Consider the following 27,603-nt stretch of genomic DNA (forward strand, 5'->3'; position numbering starts at 1 on the left):
TCCTCAATTGCCTTGTTTCTAAAACAACAGGGTTGGACTACATTGTCTCTTCAAGCTCTCCAATTCTGAATTTCCATATAGGTCTTAGTTTAAGAAAACAAAATGAAGAAAAATCGTAATGATGGGAGAATCCATGGACACCTAAAGAAGACGGCAGAAGCCTCAGTCTTCAAGCAGGTCTCTATGGACAGAATCTAACTGGGCTAATGGAAAAACTGGCCAGAACTCGGAATCTCCAGATGATTCAGCCACAAAAGGAGTTTCCCCACTAAAGCTGAGGTGGCAACTAGAAACCGTTTGGCCTCATCTGGGGTTTCTGCAGTATGATGCAGCAAGCTGCGAAACTCTAAAATGTTCTGCCTGCAGGGTGAGGTAAAGCCTAGCACTGTACAACAGACAACAAAGTGCAAACCTGGCTCCCAACTAGCTCTTTACTTCCCTGTGAATGGGAGTGGGGGAAAAGCCATAGAAAATTATGGTACATTAGGCAGAGCGCCACTACATCCTGGTGGTAAGGGCAGAGTTTTGGGGACACATTTCAAAAACCCTGATTGTGAAACTGAACAGGAGAGAGGGAGGGAGGGAGGGAATTTTGGTGACCAAGTTTCCGTAAGCTCACCTGGCTGCTTTCTTTAATCTATGTGGTTTCCCTGGCTGCCAGAGTCAGCTGCCAGTCAACATAGCACAGCAGAGTTGCTAATCAGTCACCGAAGGACAAGCTCCTTTGGCTTCAAACGTTAACCCCTGGCCAACAATTCAGTTTCTTTCTTACGTCCTTGGTAAGGAATGGGCTGTGGGACCAATCCCACTTCAATAAAAAGTAGCAGATGTAAGCTACAGACTGGGGCAGGGGTCCTCGGGTAGGAATGTTTGTAAGTTAACTAGTCCATCCTCCTACCTTCAGACAGAACCACACCCAAACCATGCCAGACATGTGAGGAATTCATGAACTCATGTAAGTACATAAAATTTAATACATACCTTTTAAAGTAGAAGATTTAAGTTTTAAAGCTTTAGTTATGTGACATTTTGCCTTTTGAGCCTAATATGGAGTAAGTATTTCAAGATACTTTCCAGGCACTAGGAAACAGAGAAGCAATGCTCTCCATTAGTCTAACTGCAGAGGTATTGGGGTCGACATAACCACAAGACCGGTGAAATACACAGCCAGATCTCCAAGGTGGCACCATAACCAGAAGTTTTTCTCACTCACTGTACCATGACATCATATGGTAACATATGCAACATGCCTAACAAATTGGTTAAACGTGCCAACAAGAATTCTGATGTACCACAGATATGATAAATGAAACCTGTTAACAACAAAATATTTTCTGGAGAAACTGGACTTTCTCATTTCCCTTTGAGGCAGCACAGCTGAAACCTCTTCCTTCTGATAACAGAGAAGGAGTACTGGATTTGGAATCAGAGGACTTGGGGTCAGTCTTGGTTCAACCCTTGGTACATGTATGACCCTGGTCAAGTCACTTTACTTTTCTAAGACTCAGTTTCCTCAGAGAGCTGGATTAGATGATCTCTAAGGTCCCTTCTAGCTCCAAATCCACATGCCTAGGAGGGGAAACCCCTAGTCAATGTTAAGGAGCGTTTTGAATGTGGCTTTGAGTATATATATATCGCACACCAGATGTTTTCATTTCTTTTCTAAGCTGCCACTCCTACATAAAATCTTTTTTTCCCTTTGCTTTTTTTTAAATTACTTTTATCATTCAGGTTTTTTTTTTAAATTATGAGTTTCAAATTCTCTCCTTCCCTCCAGCCCCTAGTCCAACCCCTATTCAAATCATAGAGTCCTATACAACAATCTCAAAAAGTGATTAAGTGAATTTTTGTCCTGACACCTAAAGTGACCTGGAGACCACTACATTCAAAGGCAGACCATTCCACTGTCAAGACTTTTTTAATTACCAGGAAGTTTTTCTTTATGTTGAGCCAAAAAATTATTCCTTGCAATTTCCAATGACTGTTCCTGGTCCTGTCTTTTGTAGCTAAATAGAATAAACAAATCCAATCCTCCCTGCCCATTAAAACCCTTCAAATACCTTTTCTTCTTCAGGCTAAATATTTCCAGTTCCTTTGAATAATTTCCTTATGGCACAGATGCTAGTGGCCATCTTGGTTACCCCTCCTCTCCATGTTCTCCAACTTATCCCTAATCCTATTAAATGTGATACCCAGATCTGGACACAATATATTTCCAGAGATGTTCTAGACAGGACGAGTTCAACAGGGCTATCATGCTTCCCCAGACCTTGATATTATACATCTCTAATGCAGCCCAAGATTACTTTTTAGGTTGCCTACAACTAACTATGTAGCTATCACACTATGGACACACCTGATTTAGCAGTCCACTAGAAATCCCTATGTCTTTTTCACATGGATTGCTTCCTGATCTCTCTTTCCCCTACACTCCCACCCATGTGCTACACCCTCTTTTAAATTTTTACTTCAGTGTCAGCCCAGCGTAAGCATAAGACAACGACAGTTTTGGATCCTAATTCTATCATCTAGCATACTAGTCATTCATGTATGCTATGCATTAGAGATCTTTTTCCATAGTTGCTTTATCGAATTTGGCTTCTGCAAGGGTTCTTTCCTGCTTCTTGTTTCAACAGATACCTCACAGTTTGTTGAACTTATTAGCAGAATTAATATTCAACCAAGCAAAACCACATTCCACCTTAACACATTCTACCTTTTGGGGACATTCCTATTGGGTGTTGCTATCCATACTGCGTTACTTTTTCCACTTTACTACGTGTGCTGGGTTCTGTTTCACACATGCAAGTATATCTGGTCACCACAATGAGCTTGTAACTTCCTTGAGTCGATCAAGGGCAAACCAACAATTACACTTCGTTACCCATTCAACATTCCCCAAACTGTATTTACTGAGCTAGCAGGATGGACAACCCTAGGAAAGGAAATGGAAGGCAGCTGAAAAACGAGCACCAAGAATCCAATAACGCCCTCCAACCTTATCCAAAAACTGCCATTGGCTACTGTGTTCTGATCTGTCTAAAAGTAAAATTAGGGCCTGATGGAACAAAGTTCAAAGCAAGAAAGAATCCTTTTTTTTTAAAAATGAAAATATATGTCCCATCATCAGAGATCAACATTACAATACTACAACACTTACATTCACAGATGGACTGACAGTGAGGTACAACAGAAAGGGTCTGGATTTGGAGACCAAGAAGCCAGATTTGAATACTGTTTCCACCACTTTTTATGCAAGCCAATTAGCCTATCTGAGCTTCAGTTTCCTGATGTGGTGATAACATTTATAATGGTTAGCTCACAGAGAGGTTGTAAGCATCAAGTAAGATCATTATGGGAAGATCTTTGCAAAATTAAAGCACTATCTAAATATAAGCTATTATCATTCATTCAAACATATGAGTAGGTAGCATAAGGGAACTAGTCAGTAGCAGTCAGTAAGTGCTTAATGAACACTTGTTCCATTCAACTCAACCTTTTATTAACATCCTCCCCTCCTAATTTTCAGTGTTCCCTTCTTCAGCAGATTACCTTATGTTTAATTATCTATTTGCATGGTGATGTCCCCAGTAGAGTGTAAGCACCTTAAGGGCTAGGACTATTTCAGTTATGTCTGTATTCCCAATGCCTAGGGTAGTGCCTTGTACGTAGCAGGTGCATAATAAAGACAGCAGAATGGAAAGAACACTGAACTTGGGGTCAGGAAGACCTGAGTTCCAATCCGGTCACTGAAACTTTCTAGCTATGGAATGCTAGGCAAGCCACTTAAGTACTCACAAGTCCAGTTTTCTCATCTGTAAAACAGAGGTAACAATAGCACTTATCCCCCAGGGTGGTTGTGAGGATGAAAGGAGATAGTATTTATAAAGCCCTTTACAAACCTTAAAATCCTATACAATGCTAGATATAAAGTGATAGCTAACAGTACTGTTGTTGTTAATATTAAATGTGTGTTAAATTCAATCACTAGACATCAAGGACCAAAATTAAACATGAAAACGGATTCTGTCTTAAAAGAGATAACATTCTCAACATACAACATATATGCTCATTCACAGGATAATATAAAGGAGAGCATGCTAATCAACCAATCAGCAAGCAGGGTCAATGACTGCCCTAGGCATTGCCTTCAAGGTGCTTATATTTCACTAACAACTTATCAAGTCAGGTTTCCACCTGGACTAAGCCTTAAAGGATTCTGGGATGTAAATTGAAGAAAAGCATTCATTCTGGGCCTGGGAACCAGCGTTGTGCACAGGCAGGCAGATGGAAGATGGAATGCTGGTTTAGGCACTAAAATGTACAGATAGACCTGCAGGAGTCCAGGACACAGTCTCTAACTAGCCCCCCACCCCCACTGGTTAAGACTTGTGTGATTTGATGACCTTTTTGCCAATAGATGGATGGGAGGCTGGGGCAGAGGGAGGGAACTTACCCACAAGGATGTCTAAGAACATGAATACTGTAAATTCATTTTATATTAATAGATGCAAACATTAAGATCTATTCTGATTACTACCACCAGCCAGCAGGAGACTACCCACTAATTGTTCCCCACCTGCTGCCGCCCACTCTCGAGGAAGCTTTTAGTTCTGACCATGGTACTTTCTGACACTGTGAAAGCATCTGTGTTTGAGTCACAGAGCCACAGGCCCTGGCCATTTGCCATGCTACAGGCTCAGAAAAGCCTGGCTGCTTCCTGATTCCCCACGACTGTGGATTACTTCCAAAGCCTCCTAGAACCTTAAAGAGGAAGAAAAGGGAATTGGAATGACAGGATGAGGTACAAGGGGATGGCTAGGGGAGCTAGATGCTTTTATGCAGTATGGCAAGAGCACTTTATTACTCACTGGGGGCTATCTCTTAATTTTATAAGATGGGGGGCTGGAAGAATCTCCCTTCCAGTTTCAAATCTATGAGTCCACAATCCTGGAGAGAAGAGGCAACATTTGAGATTTCATCAGGACTAAAGGCACCAAAATTTCCCAAATCACTAATACCACCTTCTCTACAATTGACAATCGTAAAGCAACCTGCTCAGGGTCACACAGTGTCAGAAGCAAGGCTTAAACCCAGATCTCACGGACTGAGATCATCCACTAACTAAACCATGCTGTCTTTCATCTAGGCTGCTGTTGGGAATTATTTTAGGCACGTTATTTACCGGAAGAAAAGAATTTTGCCCGTTTTCAAATCTGGTTGTTTTCTCTCATCTTTGGGTAATAATAACTGTTAACATTTACATAGCACTTTATATATTAACTCATTTGATCCTCCCAAAAACCTTTTGAGGTATATACTTTTATTATCCCCTTTTATAGTTGAAGAAAATGAGGCTGAGAGAGGGTCACACAGCCAGTAAAGAGAAGCCTCTTTATGACACGGAAAGATGAGCTTAGGTTTTTAAGGGTAGCCTTGGATACCAGCATATCTCGGAAGTCCAGCTAGTGGGCCAGCCCCTGGCCAGAGCAGAAATTACTTTCTCACACGTACGTAAGTACTTACTTTAAAGTTTAACAAAGTCTGTAGGTGAGGCCATTTGTGCAGCTTGGGAAACAGAGGTTCTGAGAGGGGAGGGACAAAGGCATCCAGGCAAACAAACCCAGTGCTCTTCCATGATTTCATGCTGCTCTCTTCAAGAAAAGTTATGGGCCACAGAAGGACAGATTTTGGGTAGTGACCCTGAAATGACTCAGCAAACTCCACACGGGGACTGGAAGCCACTGACTGCCAAGGTTAAGAGCTATTTTTTTTTCCTGGCATTGCCTAAAACTATTTCTTTCTTCCCAAACCTGTTCTTCTGCTCTGAAAAGGTACAGGAAAGAGCTGGAGGTGGGAAGGGGGAAGGGAGGAAGGAGGAAGACTAGAAAGAGAGTTAAGGGAAGCTATTCTGTTTGACTAATAATACCAGCACACAGCTAAAACACTTCTCTCACCTTTCTTGTCACAGGCTTAGAAAAATTAATGGGGATGGAGAGGTAGGGGATTTATACTGGAAGAGATCTTAGAGGTTATCTAGTGCAACCCCTTCATTTTATAAATGAGGAAACGGAGGCCCTGACGCATTAAGTAACTTAACAAGTCAGGTTGGTACAGAGAAAAGAAACTGTGTTTAAAGTCAGAAAACCAGATCTACACCCTGTTTCATGAACCCATTTCTTCTGCACCTGCTCTCATTCACTGGCTCAAGAGTTGTAAAAGCAAGCCCACATGATGCTAAGGCTGGGGACCAATGCCCGGCCAGCTCTGCATAGCTGCCATCTGATACATAAGGACCACTAATGGTTATAGAATGAGAGTACCACTGTCACAAAAGCGTAGGCCTCTTGGCTGGGCAGACTGGCTCCTGAATTCCTAGGATCTGGTCAGCCCTTCCACTCCTCACAGAATCACCTACAGACTCAGCCTCCAATTGGGAAAGGCAGTCATGGGCTTAAAACCATTTTAAATACACAGGCAACAGTGACATTTGACATTTAATTGAATATTAGGCTTCTACTCTGTTTTCTGGGAGGAGGGAGAGAGGTATAATGCTGAATTACAGGACAAAATGTCATCTCTGGACTCTGGGTAAAGCAGGAGCTGATCTTTTTCTGCCCAGATCCATACAGACTGAACCTATCAAAAGCAACCAGCAAGATACCCCGGGGTATGGAGTTCCCAAAAAGGAAATACACAGGTATGGGTCTCTCGAGGGTGGCTATCCAGGTTGATAAAGTATGGTATCAATTGGGAACAAGGCAGGGGTCTCCTGTCACTCCCACACCTAACAAAATGATAAACAGTAAAAGCAGTATTCAAATGGGAACCCAGCTATATATATATCCATAAAGCTGGATAATGGGCCCATGTTTGCCCCAAATTCCCAGTGGAGAAGGCAGTTTCATGCCAGGGGTAGCCCTCTAAGTTACTTTGCTTAAGCCCAGGGGCTTCGCTGTCCCATCTCACCCACTTCCAGGCTTTGGGGAAAATGAAAATTAGTTTTTCCTCATCAAAAGGAAGGGGGGAAGGGAAGAGTAAGGAGTAGACTACTGCCCTACAGCAGAGATATTAAACAGGAGGAAGTCAGTGGTTCACAACACTCCAGAATGCGGCTTTAAAAAGTAATTGGGAAATATTTAACAAAATAAATTAAAATGAAATAAAACAATGTTAATTTGTGGTTACGAAAGTCAATATACCACTACAGGAATCCTTACATATGGTGTACTAGCCCCATTTCTGAGTTTGACACCACTACCTGAGAGTGGGCATAGCACTAAAAATTCACTCTTTGAAAAGCTCTGGAGATACTATTTGGTTGGGGGAAGGGTGGCACAGAGGAGGAGAATGAGGAGTGGTTTTCTCCTCCAGTGGATGTATATTAGAAAGTAGGCCAAACAGCTCATCAAAAAGGAGAGCAGGAAGGAAAAAAACACCCTGTACACAAGTCTTCTGAGTTATTTACCAGCAGAGGGCAATATTGCACACGAAGAGCTCAAAATAAGCAAAACAGAGCTTCCAGTGTTGCTTAGCAGCATTCTTTTCAAGAAGATGGATAATGCGTTTGTTTGCAGTAGTTTAGACAAAATGCTTAACAACAACACAAGCCCAGGAATCTGATGGAGAACTTCCAGCAACACTGCATCTATAAAGGGGACGAGAACTATGTTTTGCCAACCGTGGCACAGGTGACTAAATGCAATCTGGTTTTCTTCTGACCACATGAAAAACTGTTGTAAAACCCAGGATGCCATGGACTGGGAAGACTCTTGCTCCTGCCTGCCCATCCTGGCTGTTCTCCTTGTTAGAATGTAAACTCTATGGAAATAGGGGAATATTTCATTCTGTGTATCCCAAGTGTCTGGCATAGTTCTTGGCACACAGAATAGGCACTTAATAAATGCTTGTTGACTGACTTTGCACACTGCGCTCCTTGACCTTTTACCAGGGGACTGCAGGCAGGGTAGCTCTTTTTAAGACCTAACAACAGACCAGAGAGGTTTTGTTGAGCACTTCCATAAGACTCAATCCCCTCCCTGCAGCCTTCAGGGCAAAGTTGTGGCTACCATACAGGTAGTAAAGAGTCTGTATACGTTCTCTTCCCACAGAACCTCATTTAGCTGCCAAATATGACTATTATTTACTTTCCAATGTGCTCGAGGGCACCCTGCAGGTTTATGCTATTTTCAGCCTACTAAATTTATCACCCTCCTGTGTTAAAAACCAATTTTAAAAGAGGCAAAGTTTAATGGTAGGGAAGGGAGTAGATTGGTTGCAAATAAATGTTTGAAATTTCCAGAAAACACTTAGCAAAAGGGTAAAATGCAAAAGTAATATTCAAATTGGAACCCAGCTCCGTATTTATATTTATAAAGTTCTCATGCAATCTAATGAATCTTCCTTTCCTATAACAACAGGGTTATTAAAAGGATCAAATGTGATAGCATATGTACAGTGATTTGCAAACCTTAAATCCACATATTTATGTTATATAAAAATGTTAGCTATTATTATGTAAATATCATTGGCCCATGCACCATGAGGGCTTAATATCTTCAACTTGCCTTTCTAGTAAAGGCCCGTATCTGGCCACACGCTTGCTTCACCAGTTGTCCTTGGGATCAGAAGCATACATTTATTAGGCAGTTGATACATGATCTGAAGTGCAGACGGTGTCACAGATAAAGGCTACTTGGTCCAAATGAAGAGGAGGGAAGGGGGGAAGAGAACCCATAAGAAGGCTTAGTGACTCCATGCCCTCATCAACTAAGTTAATAATTTTGGCCATTCCATCTTTTATACAGCATTTTAAAGGTTAAATTTCCAACTACCAAATACACACTGTTCATCTCTACATAGCTGGAATTGCAAAGTGTGTGGCAGAAGAACAGGTGAAAGAAAAGATTAATATTTTCAGAGCAGAAGGGTTATATTTATCTGGAGAGGCAGCAAGATTGGTTGATATAATGCTGGACTTAAAATAAGTAACATCTGGATTCAAATCCCATCTTTAACATTAACTGTATGACTATGGATAAATCAAATAATTTCTCTGAGTATCAGTCTCCTCACTTATAAAATGGGGATAAAAACCTGTAATACCTATATCACAGGATTGTTTTGTGGGTCAAATGAGATAACATGGAAAGCATTTTGCGAACTTTAAAGCTCTTTATAAAAAGTCAATTACTATTAGCCAATAAGGCAATTCTAATTCTTTTTCGGTCCCACACTAAAATTTACAAAAAAGGCAACCAAGATTGGGATTAATTTCTTTGGGCCATAGAAGGCACAGAAATTTATAATCCTCAGGGTATTGGAAAAAAGCCAGTAACAAATGATATGTATTCAGGAGGGAACTTCTTGTTATTTGCAGTGTGTGTTGTTAGGACATATGACTAATTAAAAAGACAGAAACCCACAATAACATACTTGTCATTACAGATGTAGATATAAGAGTTCAAATCACTCTCCCTAAAACATAACTCGAAGTAACAACAAACATTGAGCCTTGACAGTTTTAGGACTGTACCCCTACCATCAGCATTACAAAGGAGGTGCCTCCCCAAAAAAGTTTCTGTTCTCTGTCCACAAGGTAAAGTGACTTCTATATTGCAAATCTTTAATCCTAGAAGGTCTGGGCTCTTAACAGCTGTTTTCTGCCTTGTGATAATTCACAATCTTTTTTCAAGAACTCAACCCCAAAGTTGACATTCAGGTTTTAAGTTCGACCTCTCTGGAGCAGAGGTTCTATTTTTACACTCAGTAATAATGAGATGTGCCATTAGATCAACCATAAAAATTAGCACAGGCCTGAAAGAAATTATGTTAGTCAGGGGGGGGAAAAGTGAGAGAAAAAAATGATTGCTAATAAAAATTAACAACCTAAACTACAGATCTAGAAATGTAAGCTAATTCTCAATACCCTCAGAGTGTATTGTGGGTATGTTGAGGGAACATGATATAACAAGCACTATGAACATAGATGTTATGATATAAGCTTAGCAAGGTGAAAGAAAAATTTGGTAGGATGATCAGTCAGTCTTAGGGGATAGGGAAATAGCCCTTTCCAAATGAGGGTCAGTGTCTTTTAATAGGTAAATGACCTCTACAAAGAGCCACCTAGAATAACTAGGGTTGGTCAAGATTAGGAGTGGTCAGTGGTTTACTGGACCGAGGTGTAAGATGCTAGGTTTATCAACTAAAGTTAACTTTCCCCCCCCAAAGTATGGAGGAAGGTCCAACATACCAAAATGTCAGTGCCAAGTAACTGAGGAAAGGCTGGATAAGCCGGGGTATATGATATGTAATGGAGTATTTTTGTAAAACAGGACACAAATGAGGAAGCTAGGGTGACACAATGCGTAGAGTCCTGGACTTGAGAGTCAGTAAGACTTGAGTTTGAATCCTGCCTCAGATACTGTGTGACCCAGGCAAGTCACAACCTGCCTCGGTCTGTTCATCTGTAAAATGGAGATAATAGTGGCACCCACCTCATGATTTTGCTGTGAGGAACAAATTACTTAACATATGTGAAGTGCTTTGCAAACTTTATAAAAATATATAAACCCACATAATAAAAAAAACTGTAACATACAAAACATAAATATAACCCTATAAATGCCAGGTAATGAGATTAGGATGAACTAAGGCAGAGTATAATCAATGAACAAGCATTTACTAAGTGCTTAATATGTTCCAGGCAATCTGCTAAGCACTGGAGACACAAAAAGGCAAAAACGACGAGCAGAAACAGCACCATGTACACACTGAAAGGAAGTTCAACTTGGATTAAGTAAAAAACCAATATTGGTCCAGGGGAAGAGATGAAGTCATGTCTGCCCTTCCACAGAGATGCAGTAGACAACTAGAACAGAATGCTGTACACTCTGGCAGATCGTTTTTTTCTTAATCACTTTTCTCCATTTAAGAGGGTTCACTTTTGAGGTGAAAGAATATTCTCTCCAGAAATCATTTTGTATAAAAACAAAAGACATCAATAAAAAAAAAGTATGGAAGAGCAATTAGTTTGTCACTTGCTAAGAATTAGGTTTTTCAGATTTATTTTGGAATTCACGACCATATTAAGCTTTTAAGCATCAGAATATTATCTATTAAGCCTTTGAGGGATGTGCTAATCCCATGATGACTAATGTTCTGGCTTTTTCCAGCATTTCCTTAAATATTAGTCACCTTCATGCATCAATGCAGAGAAAAGTTAATTTCAAATCTCTTCTAATAGTATATTTAACACATGTAACTTTGAAAGGCCATAGAAGTTCTGGGAGGTAGGAGAGCCATGCTCACTATTAATAGATCTCAAAACTTGTGCTTCAAATACCATAGGTTGGCAAAGACACTTTATCAAGTAGGATTTCCTTGGTTTAACTTAAGGATGGTAACAACAGCTAAGATGTATCTAATGCTTTCATGCTTGCAAGATGCTATAGGTGATATAGATATATAGATATATATATACACACACACACGTATATAATTTCATCCAAAAATCTCACTAATAATCATTACAGCCTTGTGATATACCACCAATCACTACTATCTTTCCATTTTACAGAATAATAAACTGAATCACAAAGGGGTTATGTGATTTGTTGAGTCATATTACTAATAGGAGGCAGAGTTAAAGAGTCAAACCCAGACATTTTCAAACATGCACAGGATCATCAGTTCATAAAATCAACGATTTAGATTTAGGTGAGACCTCGGAAGTCTAGTCCAAGACCAGAGAGGTTAATCAATTTGCCCCAAGTCACAGGTCTTAAGTGACAGAGCTGGGATTTGAACCCAAGTTCTCTAAATGCAGAATTTGGGCTCTATCTATTTTATTGTTTTTTGCCCCACTGTTTAAACTAGGTAATGCTAGATGACTATCTGAATAGATCTCAGCTTTCTTTTGGTTTAGTGGAATGAAAACCATTTAGAACCACTTTCTCACCACCCTAATAAGTACACAAGGGCAGTTTCACCAAATTAGGATAAGCTTCACTAAGTCCCCAGTAGTCTTACTTATGAACCAAAAAGCAGATGACTATCGTTAAGTCCTGCGCATCTCCATGTAAGCAATTCCAAACATTTCAAAAATGTTTTAGTGCTCAAATACTGCATTTCTGTTGAGGTCTCTCATTACCAACTGAATCCGCTAACACCGCAAAACTCCACAGAGAATCAAATTATTAAGCCTCACAAACCCAGGCTGCCCCAATTTTCTTGTGCTCCAAAAGAGCCTCAAATTTTCTTGAATTTTATTCAAGTTGCCAACACTGCAAACTCAAAAGAGCGACAACTGGTCGAGCACCTTTCCAGAGTGCTAACCCTAAAGAAGCGACCCCATAATAAAAGGCCAAATAATTTTAAAAAACAAAACAGGACAAAAATCTGTCAGTATCCTCTTGGGCTAAAAAAGGCTGAAATCATTCAGAAGCTATCCTTGGAATGCAATGGCAGCTGTTACACTTGCACCATCATCTCACATGCCTCTGTTCTTTCCCAAACTGGAGAAGTCCTTAGGCCATGAAAGAGTTCAGTTGATAAAATGCAAATGAAAACATGAACCCGACTGCTCTTTTCCTTAAATACAAACTGACTAGCTTTGACCAAATATGAACTGCTTCCCAAGGAATGTGGAGACTGTGCTCTCTTAGTCCCACACTATTCCAGCAAAACATGTCACCTGAAACACATTTTTCATATCACGCCAGTCAAGGCAAGGTATATGCCAACGTGTACTTCACTAAGGAGTCTGACCAGTTTTGTTGGGAGCCTCACTAGGTTGATAGGGGGTATGGGCACAAACTCAAATTGTGGTTCTAAGTGTTCTCATCCTAAGGGCTTGGGATCTCATCTAGCCCTTTTTTTTTTCCCCACAGATGAGAAAACCGAAGCTCCAGTAGTTTGTGAAGAAACTCGGAGAGGCAGAATTGTGCAAGAACAGGCCACCTTTTCTAAGAGTGTAAAGACCTAACTATAAGTCTAAATGGGCCAATCATCTCAGTTCCCCCAGCTCAGCTGATTGTCTGTAAAATAGGACTCCTTGGCCTCATGGGGTTGTTGGTTAGAAAATAATATCATAAACTACATAATGCCAAAAGAATCTGAAGTCACAGAAGTCACAGAGGTGGAATTAGAACTCAGACCTCGAGACTCCCAGGAGGGCTGTTGTCACTGTCCCACACATACTAGCTCTTTATATGGCTCTTGCCAAAGCTAAGGTCCCATGGAAAACCAAGGCTGCAAAATCAAGCCATACATCAGGGAATACTGGGAAGCAGCGTCCTGAGATGGCCAAAAGAGCACTACCAAGTACTAAGCACAGGAGACATAAATAGGAAATACTCAGTGGTAATCTAGGCCAGGTTTGGGGGTAGCTCCCATCTGACAGGCTATCTGTCAAGCACTTAGGGTCATAGGATCAAATACTTAGAGCTGGAAGAGACCTGAGAGGCCATCTATTCCAACCCCTTAATTTTACAGTTTAGGAAACTGACACAAAGGAAGATTAAGTGACTTGCCTGAGGTCATGTGTCAGAGGCAGGGTTCCAACTTGGGTCTTCAGACTCCAGGGTCAATGTTCTTCTCTGCTCAATGTTTAGTACACATCTCTTAGAGGGGCTGAGAGCAAGTGTCTCAAGCCAACGCCAACTCATCAAGAGGGAGAAACAATGTGGGACAGGATCCCATTAAACAAACAAAAGTAGACAAATAGTAAACTGAGCCGTGTGACCTTAGGCAAGTCACTCACCTAGACCTGCCTGAAATGTCTTTTTCTCTTTTCTTCCAAATTAGGACATGGGCCTAAATGACCCTTCTCTAAAGGGCTTTAGGAGCCAGAGACACAAAGCAAGAGGAGAAAAGGGTGACAGGACAAAGAACAATGGACAAAGGCTGGTTGGAAGAACTGAACCCAATTGTTCTCTCACTCAGACCCTTGGGAAATGATATGCCTTTAGGGAGTTTGTAATTTTCATCTGGCTTACTACCCCCTCTCAACATATTACAACACAGCCACTTGACAGCATTGCCAGTTCACCCTGTTCCTCCCCTTCTTACAAGTTAATTTTGTCTGGTGACGCAGTTGCCACCCATTAGGACTTGAGCAGTTCAGGGTGGAAAACAAGAGGCTGGAAGGGAAGAAATGCCAACATCAGCAATAACCCTGCCCTTCTACCTAGCCTCCCTCCACAGCCTGCCTAAAGGACTAGTCCGATAGGGCCGGTGTGTACATACTCACTGGGGTAAGAGGGGAGAGGATGAAAACAATTTAGTTATTTTAACTCCCAGTTCTTCAAATGCAGACCCAGAGGAATGATTCACGCCAAAACAAATCTTTGCATATGAAAGCCCTTATTGACAATAACTAAAAATAGATATGTAAACCTATTCACCCCAAATTAGCTCACAGGGCTGCCTTCTCCATCAGTCCTCTTTTATCATGTTGGAAACGGTTCTGGTGCTGTGGGTGATTTAACCACGATATGCTGTAATGCTGTCTACAAGAGTGGCTTTTATAATTTTTAAAGGAAAAGGAACAACTATAAAATTATGAGACAGCTGAAATAAATCTCTAAAAGATACTTTACAGGCTACTAACAAACACTCCAAGCAGTGACATTTTAAAGAATCTAATTTCTCCAAGCATTAGCTGCTCTGTCAGAGGAGATATTTCCTATGGAGGCACCAGTCCTTTTTTTGATTATGAGATTGACACTTTCATTCAAGATCTGTCCCTCCTCAAGAAACTTTGCACAAAATAATGCAAAGGCCTAGTGAACAAAATGCCAACTGGGAGAAAACACAGGCATACACCTCAAACAAGCACAATAAGGACTATCCTGAAAGGCTGCCCATAGGGCAAAACGTTGTGCAATAAATGCTTTATTCCTGATTCATTTCTGTAAGGGGAGAGATGCTGTTTGCAGGGCAGGCCACACCTACTGCACTTACTGAGCTGGGCCATTTTCAGGAAACTCCTCCTGGAAACTGGAGGCTATCTGGTGAAGGTTTTCCCCTTGGATTACCAGGAGGTAGGCAATTATCTTTAGAAGGGACCCAATGAAAAAACTCTGTAGCACAGAATTTTCTCCCCAAAGGCTTGTCACCATGGAAAAAGTAATGGGGGTGGAAGGAGGGTTGGGGGCCCACCCCCCCGGCATTCATTAGTAGCACATAGTCCCATGTCTTAGGACCCCAAGATCCCAGCCCGATGTGGCTTCTAAAGGTCATTACTTGGGATACTGCTGCTGCTCCATGGATATATCATTCACTTCAATGAGACTTGAGTTGTTTTCTTAATGGTCCCTTGACTATGACTTGAAACTCAAAACTAATCCAGAAACCAGCATAGCCTTGTAAAGGTTTTCACTTGATGTTACAATGACTTCAAAGGGACTAACTAGGAAACCACAGGAATAAAAGGAGGCCTATCCTACAACATACAACATAAATGTTAAAAACTGCTCACAATACAAGTAACTATAAACGAATCCTATTTTACAATGGCACCAGAAAGAGGGGGAGCTGTTGCTAGGCCAGCATTGTCACCCTCAGTTAACAAACTATGTGCTGTACTTGTTTAGGTAGGATACTAAATGCAATATCCTTTTTAAGATCCTTCCTCTTAGGGAGTTTCAGCTGCTAATTAGGATAGGCCACCTGTAAACTTTTTTTGGGGGGGGGTGACAAGGGGAAGTTTGGAGAGAATTGTTTGAAGGTTTTTTCTATCCACTTGATTCTCCCATGATAAAAGTTCATTTAGCATTAATCTACTCTGGGGCCACATTATTTCTTTTTCCTAGGGGGAAAAAAATAGTTACTTCACTGTTTCCAACACAACCAGAAGCAACTTAAATTCCATTTGCTTGGCACTTGTTAAGCATCTCCCCCACTAACAGATTCCCATGATGCTCCTTGGTGAGGTGAGGGAGATGCAGAGTGCAAGTGCCCGCAGGTCATATACAAGCTAGAAAGGCTTCCAGTTCCAACTGGTGATGATACTGTCATTGGAGAAACAGTCTAAATTCACCAAGGCTCATCCCCAGGTTGGTTGTGAGGAGATGAATTTTTCAACCACAGCAATTCTCAAAGATCATCTATTAAGTTATGGAGAAAAGCTCCACTCTGCATTTGTGGAATATACGTTGCAGATCCTTGAAGTACTGAAGTCTAAATAAAGCACACAGAGTCTGCTAGGCCATGGCCTAAGGACTGTCATTGCTCAACTCATACACTGTTTCTTGTATTCATGCCTAGAAATACAATAACTGACATGCTATAAAAAATGTTTTAAAGTTTGACTAGTGCTTCAGACATCTCATTTGAGTCTTTCAGAGTCTTGTGAATTAAATACATGGGCATATTTTCCCCCATTTTACAGATGAAGAAATTGAAACAGAGAAATGATTATAAGTTGCCCATGGTCACAGCTAGTGAGGGTCAGAGGAAGGATATGAATACAGGTCTTCCTGTCCAGTTCAGCACTCTGTCCAATGTTGACACAGTGCACAGGCTGGCTTAACTCTTAGCACATGAGAAAGTAAGAGCTGAATATGATACCCATTCCTATTAAAAGCACTAGAAAGCATAGAAATAAGTATCTAAAACCAAAAGCAAACATTATCTGAAATGTGAATAAACTAAAACCCTTTCCAATAGGACAAGAGGTGAAATAAGGCTGTCCATTATCATAATTATTATTCAATACTAGAAATGCTAGCTATAGCCAAAAAAAAAAAAAAAGAAAAGAAACTGAAGGAATAAACACAAGGACACAAAGCTATCACTCTTTGTAGATGCTATGAGGAACCCGAGAATCAACCAAAAACCAATCAAAACAAACCAGCAAAATTGCAGGATTTAAAATAAACCGACATAAAATATCAACATTTCTATATATTTCTAACAAAATGCAACAGTAAGATATAGAAAGAGAAATTCCATTTGAAATAACTACAGACAGTTATAAAATACTTGAGAATCTACCTGCCAAGACACACAGGAACTCAATGAATACAATTACAAAATATTCTTCACACAAATAAAGGAAAATCTGAATTACTAAAGAAATATCAGTTGCTTACAGGTACAAAGAGCCAACATGAAAGAATAACAGTACCACCTAAATAATTTACTTTATTCAGTACCATACCAGTCAAACTACTAAGGAGTTACTTTACAAAGCTAGGAAAAATAACAATAAAATTCATCTGAAGGAACAATATCAAGACTATCAAGGGACCCTAGCAGTACCAGATCTCAAACAACAAAGTGGTGATCATTAAAATAATTTGATACTGAAGAAGAGTAGTTCATCAATGGAATAGATTAGGTTTACATTATACAGAAGTAAATGATCACAGTAGCCCACTGTTTGATAAACCCAAAGATCCCAGCTATCAGACAAAAATTGCTGGGAAAACTCAAGAATATGACATAGACCAATATTTCACACCATATACAAAGATGAGCTCAAAATAAGTTAGACAATAAGGGTGATATCAAAAGTGAATTAGGGGAGCATGGAAAAAATTACCTGTCAGATCTAAGGACAGAAAGGTTCATGACCAAGTAGGAGATAAAAAGTTTCCCAGAAAGTAAAATGGCTATTTTGATTAAACAAAATTTAAAAGGTTTTTCCCTAAAATAAAATCAATGTGGCCAAAATCAGAAGAAAAGCAGGAAATGGGGAGGGGGATGATTTTGTAGCAAGTTTCTGATACAGGTCTCATTTCTCAAACATATGGGTAACTGAGCCAAATTTATAATAAGAGCATTCCCCAATTGATAAATGGTCAAGGGATATGAACAGTTTTCAGAGGAAGAAATCAAGTCATATGAAAAAATTTTCTAAATCACTACTAATTAGAGAAATGCAAATTAAAACAATTCTAAGAGACTACCTCACACTTACCAGATTGGCTAAGATAATAGAAAGAGAAAATAAAAAATGCTGGAGGGAATGTGGGGAAAATAGGTACACTAACGCATTCTGGTTGGAGCTGTGGACTAGCCTAACCATTCTGGATAACAATTTGCAACTATATCCCACTACTACGCCTATACCCCAAGAGATCAAAGGAAAAGGAAGCATATATACAAAAGCATTTATAGTGCTTCTTTTTGCAGTAGCAAAGAACTGGAAACAAAAGGGATAAACATCAAGTGGAGAATGGCTGAACAAATAACATTATAAAAATGGGATGGAATATATTGTGCTGAAATAAATGATTTTTCCCCCCAGAAAAACTAGGAAAGTCTGTATTCAACTGATTCAAAGTGAAGTGAATAGAACCTGAAAAAAATTTTATACAATAACAGCAATATCGTACAGATAACAACTGTGAAAGCCTTAGTAGTTCTGATCAATACAATGATCCACTACAATTCAAAAGGACTCATGACTGAAAATGCCATCCACCCCCAGAAAACTGATACTTGGAATACGGACTGAAGCAATTTTTTTTTTACCCTTTCTTGTTCTTGTTTGTTTTTCCAGAACATGACTAATGCAGAAATGTTCTGAATGACTTCATGTGTATTACAGGTATTATAATTCTTACTTTCTTAATGGGTGGGGGAGAGGAATAGAAGAAGAGAATTTGGAACTGAAAATAAAAATAAAGTTGAATTTTTTAAAAAGTTGTAAAAATACAAGAGGCTTGGTTTTTTTTAAAAAGAAACATTTGGAATGACAAAAGTAAATACAAATATAATTTTGTCATATTCCAGGCTCCAAATAAGATTATTAGTGCCTCTTAGGTGGCCCAGAGGATAGAGTCCTGGACCAGGAGTGAAGTTTAAATCCTTCCTCTGTCACATACTTGCTGTGTGACCCTGGGGCAAGCCACCTAACTATTGCCTGGCTCAGTTTCCTCAACTGTCAAATGGAGACCCTAACATCACCTACCACAAAGAGCTGTTGCAAAGATCAAATGAGATATCCATAAAGCAACGTGACACATAGTTTAATAAATGCTTGTTCACTTCCCTCTCCTGCCTTGACATGCTAGCTGTGAGACAACTGGTCAGTTAGCCTCTCAATCCTAAATTTCTTCATATGTCAGTGAGTATGGGGTAAAGTATGAAGAAATTCCCTCTCCCAATGCAGGTCTGCACTTTCACTAACACTTAAGAGTCTCAGGAACTTGCCTGAAGTCACACAGCTGTCTCACATCAGAAGTGAGACATAAATTCAGGTCTTCCTGACTGCAAAGCTAGGGTTCTATCCACCGCTGCCTCTCTAAAATGAAGATATTAATGGGAATTGTTATATAAGTAATAAAATGTAATTTTATTATATAATTAATGATAATAAAATTATATAATATTATGTAAGTAATAAAACATACCTCACAGGGTTTATGGTAAAGGTAGATAAAATGCTAATTCATTTGATCTTTTTTAGAATTGAAAGGGGCCATAAGTTATTATCCCTAAAGCTACTGGTAACTTGTAAGAAATAATTAAAGCACTAGGCAGAGAAAAAATGAGTGTTGATGGGCTGAATGGTCAAGGAACATCAATCTGACTTTGTATATATTATGAGACATTGTCCTTGCCTGGCACAAAGTCCTTGGGTCCCCTACACCAGAAGTGTCAAACACAAACTCAATGCTGCTGGCAATGCTCCAGAGTGTTTCCAAACCAGATTAAAATTGATTGGGAAATATTTAAAAAATAAAAACACAACAGATCATGATGTTTTGATGTGTGGCCAGCATGATGCTTATGGATAATGAGTGCCACCCTTCCTTCTATTCGAGTTTGAAACCATGGCTCTAAACTGCCAAAGAAAGAACCCTCTCCTTCACTCTTCAAGTACATACAATATTTTATATTTCTCCAAAACACTTTCACACATTACCTCAGCCAACCTGCACAATAATCCTAGCGAAGGGAGGCCAGGTGTTATCTGTGTTTTAAAGAGAAGAAACAACTTGCTCTAATTCAGTACAGTAGTTGGGGCGGGACTAAAGGAAACATGTCTCCTGGACTAAGTCTTAGGCTTTTTCCATTACTCTCATCACTTTAGTATCTTGAGCAGAGCAACCTCTCATATCATCATCATAGCTAATGTTAGCATTTAAATAGAGCTTTAAGGTTTGCAAAGCACTTTACAAATACCTTATTTTATCCTCAAATCCACCCTATCCTCACACACACACACACACACACCATTATTACAGAGATTAATCAACTTGCCCAAGGAAACATGGCTCGTGTCTATGGCAGGATTTGACCTCGGGTCTTCCTGAGTCTAGGGCTCAGCATTCTATGCCTTGTAACCCCTTCCTACATTAGCTACTTGGGTTTAGGGCTGAGCTTTGCTATCTAAACTCAAAGGATTATTCCTTACTTCATAGGGCAAAATGCTCAAGCCACCTTCCAATGGAAGAAAGCTGCCCTCAGACCTACCGGAGAGTATGATTTAAAACACATGTGAAAAGAAAAAGCAGAGCCTGAATAGTCGGCCAAATTTGCCACCCTACCCCATTCTTCAAAACACACTTAGTGCTTTCCTATCCCCATGTTTTACCTCTTACTATTTTCTCTAGCCAGAAAAGTCCTCTATCAAAATCATACTCATCCTCTAAGGCCCAGCTCAAATCTTGCCTTTCCCTCCCAACACAGGACGTTTCTGCCACCTCAGAAGTCAGCATTTATCATCTTTATAGCTCATATAGGACTTCACATATACAGCTATTTTCATAATTATTTTTGTAGACATCATCTCCCCAGTTAGACTATAATCCTCCAGAGGGTATGGACTTTTTTTTTTTTGGGGGGGGTGAGGCAATTGGGGTTAAATGGATTGCCCAGGATCACACAGCTAGTTAAGTATCAAGTATCAGGTCACATCTGAACTCAGGTCCTCTTGACTACACAGCCACAGCTCTATCCACTGTGCCACCAGCTGCCTCCAGGTACAGACTTTTAAATTTTGTAATACCTGGAGGGCTTAGGCCCAAGGGCCTTGCTCAACAGAATCATTCAAAAAACGGGAAATTTTGGCCAAGCGCCAGACACAGGAGGGAAGATCATTCAGCCTTGTTGAAATAATCACTACAAAGATTTCCTCCATAAAAAGAACCTGTTAAACTCCAAAATCAGTGTCTCTAATAGAATGCTTCCAAAAAGTTGCTGAAAACATTAAAGTATTCTTAATGGTTTTATTGCAATTTCCTAATAATGATGGGCATCATGCTACCTGTTAGCAAGGGGGAAGAGGGCAAAAAGAGAGCAGCTAGAAGTATCATGTAATGGAAGGAGTATGCAATTTGGCAGCTGGAGACCTGGGTTCAAATTCTGCCCCAAAAGATTTTATCTGGCTGCATGACTACAGGAAAGACACAACTGCTCAAAAAACCTTTCATTGTAAAATGGGGATGATCCTTCCACTACCCATGAAAGGAAACTTGAATTTCCTGGATCACATGATTATAGTGAAAAAATGTTACATAAAGTCAATGGCAGAATATAAATTTGAATTAAAGCATCTAAATGAGGGGTGGGAAAAGGCAGGTGGAATTTTTTTTCAAATATCTTCAGACTCAGAAAAGACTGTCTTCTTTGGGTGTGACAATCAATCTCTGAGGTAGAGAGAACTTTGAGTATTATAATGGACCTGAAGGGCAAGGAGCAATAGAAACATTTTAAATGTTTACCTACAAAATTAATGTTTGTAGAGGGCTGTCCAGATAACATGTGAAGCGGATATTGAAAATACCAGAATTTATCATCAAGAGAACAGTGGATTATAGTTAACTGAATAAATGTCCTCACCAATCATTCTCCAAAAGCCAAGCAACTCTTCTGGCTACGAAGATTTGGCTAATAAAAGTTGATCCGAAACCTCCTTTTATCGAGGATTTCTTTTCATGTCTTTTGCTTCTTTCTTTTCCCTCTGATGTGAGACTTTTTTATTTTTATTCCCATATACACTAGATGAATCTTTTTTCCCTGCTGACTTATAATTTCAGATGTTTCTATAGGGAGGAAATGCCTTCAGCAAATATTACAAATAAGCTTTATCACCCTGGGCAGATCACAATGCCTCTTTAACTTCAGGTTTTTTCATCTGTAAAATGAGAGGGCTGAATTAGATAATCAGGCTGGTCAGTTTTGTTAAGTGACTCACTCTACTACCATATGCTCCTAACCACACTAATTAAAAGCATACATGCTCATTAAAAACACACACCAAAACAACTACAATCCATGCCACAGTTAAATGCTGTTGTAATGGGAGTTCTCACTGACTCCCTGGCATCAGATTCATAAGCAGCCACTCAGGTGACTTTTTCTCTAGGGCCAGAGGAAAGTATGACTAAGCAAGGTTATTCATTTGATAAAAGCTTACTGCAGAGTGCCAGAGGAGTAGCTGTCTCTTGTTGGACCTAGAATCCAGCACAGCACAGACTTAATGTCTTTGAACAATTTGTCTGCCATCATTCAGAGCCCTTTTCTTTTTGGCTAAACAAGGAACCTGGCCTAGGTGACACCCAGCATCTTCTCCAGCTATAAGATCCAAACAGTATAAGTGTCTAAGTTAATGTTTGCTAATAGATCCTAAGAATCTTTTCAAGTTTGTTTTGGTTCCAGGTCAAGGAAGGCAGACTCATGAAGGTCTAGCTGATCTTAAGCCTTGAGGTGGAGAAGTAAGCAAAGGAACTGCTTATAACAAATGAGCATGTCCAAATCTGTCAGGTCACTGCTATAATTAAACCTGTGGAGCTGACTCTATCTCATCAATTTTGGTCAACAGTAATGAGGGAAAACAGCAATACAGAAAATACTAAATAATTTACATTTGAGTATATTAATGATGTAATTCTTCCCATCCAACTTACCTCCCTAATGATGTTTCTTTTAATTAGGCTTTATATAAGCATTCCACATGGAAAGTGACAACACAAACTCATCTTCTTCCCCAAACCCACCTCTCCTGTAAACTTTCTAATTTTTATAGTACACCAACATCCTTCCAGTCTCCCAAGTTCAAAGCCTCTCTCATCCTCCTGGACTCCTCAATTCTAACTCATGCCATATATTCAATCAATTGCCAAATCTTGTTGTTTCTATCTCCACCTTATCTCCCCTTCTCTCCACTGCTGTTTCTGTAGTTCACGCTTTTATCACCTCTTACCTAGTGTACAGTATTACAAGAGCCTCCTAATTGTTCTCCCTGTGCCATTCTTCACACACTGCCAATGTGTGAAGGATCCTTAAGGACAAGATTAACTATGGCACTTTCATAGTCAGGGCATTTTTTGGCTCCCTGTGGTCTCTAAGATAAATTTAAAACCTTTATAACCTGGGCCCAACCAACCTTTCCAATCTCATTATGGAAACTCCCATCTTGCATGTGCACTGGCCACCTTTATATATCCTTCTCCCCATTCCTGGAAAGTATACCCTCCTTACCTCTGTTCATGAACAGGAAATCTTTCCTACCCTTCCTACCTACAAGTGCTACTGCTCCTCCTCCCCCAAATTACTCTGTAAAACACTTATACACCAACACGTTTTCTCCCAATGCAATGGACGGAAGACAAAAAGATCCTCATTGCTTCAGGTACATTCTAGTTTCTGAGTAGCAAGTCAACAATCATCATCAACCTACCTTATTCACCAGGTTTGGCTCCAAGTACATTCTGCTGATTCCCCTTCTCCCCAAAATACCCTCAATGAAAAATAAAGTGCCACTACTGAAGACAGTAAAAGGAATGATCTAAAGTACCTAAAAGCATATCCACAGGAGTTCACAAAACATTCTGAGTATTACCTGTTAGGGAAGCATATAATTTTGAATTCTATAACAACTCCTTCAGAGGAAATACTTAGATACATGCATAATTTTAATTTTTTCTTGTCATTGCTTTACAATCTTATTACATTTTTCCAATAACAAAGATTAATCTATCATATACACATAAGTACTATTCCTCTTTCTGAATCTTTTCCCCCCTTTCCTATGGGAAAAAAATTATTTACCAGATAAAATGTTATACAAAAGTCAAAAAAGACAAAAAATAGATCTGTGCTTCTCCCTTCTTTTCTTTGATCTAATTCAACAAATATTTATTAAGTGCCTACTAAGTACTGTGCAGGGTATAAAAAATGAAAAGATATAGGAACTGAAATTAGATGAGAAAGGGGCAGTAAGAAGGAAAGCAACAATATAGCAAGACAGAAATAGTTAAAATGACCAAATAATGAAAGGTGTGCATCACCCTCTTGGGCCAGCTCCCATCAGATTGTTTTGTGAAATTTCTCCTAAGGACATATAGTATATTCTTGGCAAAAAGTTAACAATAGTTACCAAAAAGCTCAACCTAATGATCTATTTGCCCCAATCCCTAAAACAAGATCAAGAAAACGAAAGACCGCACACTTAAAACAATTTGTTTCTATTTTAAAAGAAATTTAGTACATTCCATTCATATTCTTTTGAAGATTAAAAGAAGGAAATAAAAATTTTTAACATGTCCCTAATCTATATCTTCCTTAATTACGTCAAGGGTACTGCCATTTTTCCAGTAACCCAGGCCTACAACATTGTAATCATCTTCAACTTCTTCCATTCTTTCACTCCACATATGCTATTGATTCAGTAGCTGTCTTGTCAATTCTACATTCAAATCATCTCCCATATCTGTTTTTTTATCATATTTTCACCAATCACAAGACCACCACCCAAGTTCAAGATCTTATTACCTCTTGCCTGGACTCTTAAGATCAAATAAAATTCATCTGAAATTTAACGCACTTGACAACATGGTTCCCATCTATCTTTCCATACTTTATTCCTTCATGTACTTGAGTCCAGCCAAACTGGCCTTCTTGAAGTTCTTTACACACAACATAATCACAAACCTCCTAACTGTATCTCTGAATAGACAATTCCCCTTTTCTGGCAAGCATACCTTAGAATCCTTAGAATCCCTACCTTCCTCCAAAACTCAAATTTTGTCTCGCTCCTATGTTATTTCCCAGTTGCTGCTTATTCAAAAATTAAAACTACCTTAGATTTACTTTTTATACATTCTATACAAGTGGAAAGAACATCTTTTTATTTCCAGTGCCTAGTACATAGTAGTTGTTTCATAAATGCTTATAACGTAATCAATCTACACAGATATAGAACCCTTGACTTCTGGTAGCTCCAATTTATAGCACTGAACTGACCATAATATCAACTTAGGCACTTGAAATAAATAATTAGCACTGTCAACCTGTTTCCAGATACTCTGATGAACTTCTAATCTCATCAATATTGTTGTTCCCAACCATGCCATCTCATCTTATGCAACTCTCCCTTCATGTTCCAACTTCTAGCCAAATTTCCATGAGGTGTTCACTCAAGATACTTGGGTTTTAAAATATAATGGCATTTCATAGTCATCACTGAGCACACAAAGTATCACTTATCCCCCAATTGACACTTGCGTGAAAAAAGTATTAAGCACTTACTATCTACAAAGCACTATGCCAAGCACTGAGGATAGAAACAGAAAACAGTCCCTGCTCTCAAACAGCTCATGCTGATGGAGGAAATAACACACATGGAAGATTTTAGCTATAAATCAGATGGAAAGATCTCATGATTCAGGTGAAGCAACAAAGAAGAGAGTAATATCCCTTCTTTAATGTCATTTCCACTAACAAAAATGGTATGTTATTATGCTGAAACATCTGACAGTGCCAAGGGCTTTGGCGACAATTTTCTTTTGGAGAATCTTCAAAATTGTGATTGCAGCACATTTAGGAAGTTTCCAGGCCAGATCTTCACAGAGGCTGACTCCTAGAATGTTAGCAGAGGATCCAAAGGCTCTTGAGTTGAGTCCTGGGGATGTCTCCATCAGGTCTCAAGTGAGATGGTGGTTAGCATGGTTGTGGTGGTGGTTCCACTTGCCATGACCATACTATGTCCTTTTCTAAACACCTAATTCTTTAGTAAGTTTCAGTGTCTGTTGTTAGCACAAAGGTTTTTTTTATGGCCATGTTTCACATAGAAGTCAGCAATCTCTAAACACATCACACAATCTCCCAAAGGCCATACTCCTATTCAATCCAAGACTACTTTACTGTTCCTTTGCAATGTCTGTCCAAGAAACATATACTACTACTGGAGCAGATGTATGGGCTGTTCATTTCAAAGCCTATCAATCTAGAAAACAGGTATTCTTCATCCACCTGGTGAAGGTCTGTCTACTTCTTCAGGGTTAAGACAAACTCATGATAGAGTAATTATAGATACTTTTTAAAAAAAAATTTTTTTTTGAGGGGAGAGTGAAATAGGAAAAGTAAGCAGGAGGCTGTACAATTAACGCGATGTCATCCATACACAGAATCTGGAGGATTTCATCAACCATACGTCTCAATCATTTGGACTCTGCGCTGCATATTCTCCATGATAGTGGTAAATGCCTAGGCAGGGTTGATAAAAGCACCAGGAGGTTGCCAAACAAAATCCTATGTTGATGCATCTTTCAAAGAATTTATTTTTTGAATCATTGAAGATGTCTTGTTGGAAAAGAGAATGTTTTTTTCTCTAGTCAAAAGATCTTATATTCTCTGCATCTTTCCTTCAATTGACTGTAAAGATGATGTCTACTATAGAATATTCCTTGCAAAAGCTGTCTCTTCCCCTACCTTCATCAAATATGTCCTGATACATATACAGATTACTCAGATTTTATAGAAAGGACAAGGTAGGCATATGGATTTTCTGTATTGCTCTTATTTTTGGCATACTACTGTGTTTTCTTCAGAGCAGGCCTGTTTTGTATGAGCCTCTCCCTGTTTGTTTTCTTTAATGCCAGTTTTTAATTTCTTATGTGGCACACTGCAAATGGCAGTATCATATGGACATATTCTAAGGTCCTCTTTTACCTCTCCCTAATCCATACAACTTCTCCAGTTGCCTGACTCTTCTTCAAACACTAGTTGCATGCCAGATTTTTTCAGTGTACTGATAAATTTTGCTAAACTGATTTCTTCTTCCTCTTTTAGTTTAAAATATTTTTTTTATAAGGGATAACTGTATGGACAGGCAAGAGAGGGATACAGGGACAAATCTAGTTAATATAAAAAAAAATACTAATTAAAATCTATTTTTTAAAAAAAGCTCTAAATCAGATTTTTTAAAATGGATAAACAGAATGTTATACTATTAAATCACAGGTGAATTTTACAAACACAGATACCAAATTATTTTTTCCTAAGCAACACTGGGAAATAAGTTCTAACTTCTGAGAGGCAGCCTGTAAGATTTATTAAGTTTTTACAACCTAGTGAAGTAAGCAATATAATTATCACCCCACACCCACAGCCCAAGTCTCCATTAGACCAAAATGATGAGTTACAAAGCAAACAAGTGTAAAGGCCAGGACTGAAATCAAGGGCTTTCCCAGTTAACCATGGCAAACTATTTTTACTCTTATTCCTCAGTTTTGACTTTGTTATTCAAGGATGATACAGTGGATAGTGCTGTACTTGAAATCAATAAGACCTGAGTGCATATCCTGCCCAAACACTTACTAGCTAACTATGTGATCATGGGCAAGTCACTTAACTCTTCGGCCT

The 27,603-nt window shown here is 39.3% G+C and overlaps 1 protein-coding gene and 1 long non-coding RNA gene across 5 annotated transcripts in view; one reads left to right on the plus strand and one right to left on the minus strand.

Annotated features, from left to right (window-relative positions):
• Nucleotides 1-27,603, minus strand: part of DNAJB6 (DnaJ heat shock protein family (Hsp40) member B6) — a 118,830-nt gene that overhangs the window by 17,510 nt on the left and 73,717 nt on the right. The window lies entirely within an intron of this gene.
• LOC144456806 (uncharacterized) lies at nucleotides 5,459-14,295 on the plus strand. Its single transcript, XR_013485904.1, has 4 exons — nucleotides 5,459-5,510; nucleotides 6,623-6,700; nucleotides 12,891-12,973; nucleotides 13,807-14,295. It is a non-coding gene; the product is annotated as an uncharacterized LOC144456806 (long non-coding RNA).

The sequence above is a fragment of the Phascolarctos cinereus genome, unplaced genomic scaffold (assembly GCF_003287225.1).
Source record: "Phascolarctos cinereus isolate Bilbo 61053 unplaced genomic scaffold, phaCin_HiC Scaffold_1;HRSCAF=81, whole genome shotgun sequence".
In the NCBI taxonomy this organism is placed as follows: domain Eukaryota; kingdom Metazoa; phylum Chordata; class Mammalia; order Diprotodontia; family Phascolarctidae; genus Phascolarctos; species Phascolarctos cinereus.